At 40.9% G+C, this 1,030-nt stretch overlaps 1 protein-coding gene across 10 annotated transcripts in view; it reads right to left on the bottom strand.

Moving 5' to 3' along the window:
- NTRK2 (neurotrophic receptor tyrosine kinase 2) overlaps nucleotides 1-1,030 on the bottom strand; it is a 400,491-nt gene that overhangs the window by 240,454 nt on the left and 159,007 nt on the right. The gene's annotated exons all lie outside the window — the stretch shown is intronic.

Consider the following 1,030-nt stretch of genomic DNA (forward strand, 5'->3'; position numbering starts at 1 on the left):
GCTAGATTTGTTTTTGCCAAACTACTCCAGACAGTGATTCGTCTCAGTATATGAATCCAGAGGATGACAATGTAGTATCCAAACAGAAAACAAATGACATAAAACCTGTTGCTCAATTAACCTATAAATACAGAAACCTGCAAGAACCTCAAACATACACAAAGGAAGTTGCTCGGCTCTGCTCAGTCATGGGTAAAACCAAGGCCCACAGATCAAAATGAGCCCATAACTAAATTTCTAGAAAAGTAAATAATGCATAAAATAAGCAACAGAAAACAAGTGGACATGGGGCAGCCAGAGCTGGTCTGATGGTGATGATGATGGTGATGATGGTGGTGGCGATGATCATAGAGAAGATAATGGTGGTGGTGATGGTGGAGATTGTGGTGGTAATGATAGTGGTGGTGAAGTAGGAGATGGAAAAAGGAAGAGCAGGAGGAAGAGGAGAACTTAGAGGTAAAGCACTGCTGTTGATGTACTTGGGAGACCTCAAGCATGTAGAGAGGGTAGCCCCAATTATTGGAGAGTGAACACAGATATAGTAAGGCCTCAGAGCAGAACTATGATCCCATGTCCAAATTCAAGCTGATCCTTCAAAGAAGAGAGTAGGTAAAAGTAAAATTTGTCCTGGACCACCACTTTCTAATTAGGCATTCCCAGACATGTTTCAGCATCAGAGTGAAAATTAGTAACACTTAGGATGCCTGCTAAGAAAGCAGCTATCAGGGGTCTTTGGAGTACCCAGTGTCCCTGCCTATTACTGCAAAGCAGGAAAGTCAGATCCACTAATGGTTTCAGTGAAGCAGAGAGGAAGGTCAAACAAATTACCTTCTCTTGAATACAGGTACCTCATAAATCTCATCTCCATTCAATTAGCAAAGTGCACAAGATAATGAAACCTCAGCTAAGCACCAAATATTCTAGAAAGCAAAACAAAGAGAAGTGAGGTTGATAATCTCTACTATCTGACTACAATAAACATGAATTATCCAAATCCACCTGAGAACAGGATCAAAAATCAAAGGCCTTT

The sequence above is a fragment of the Ovis aries genome, chromosome 2 (genome assembly GCF_016772045.2).
Source record: "Ovis aries strain OAR_USU_Benz2616 breed Rambouillet chromosome 2, ARS-UI_Ramb_v3.0, whole genome shotgun sequence".
NCBI lineage: Eukaryota > Metazoa > Chordata > Mammalia > Artiodactyla > Bovidae > Ovis > Ovis aries.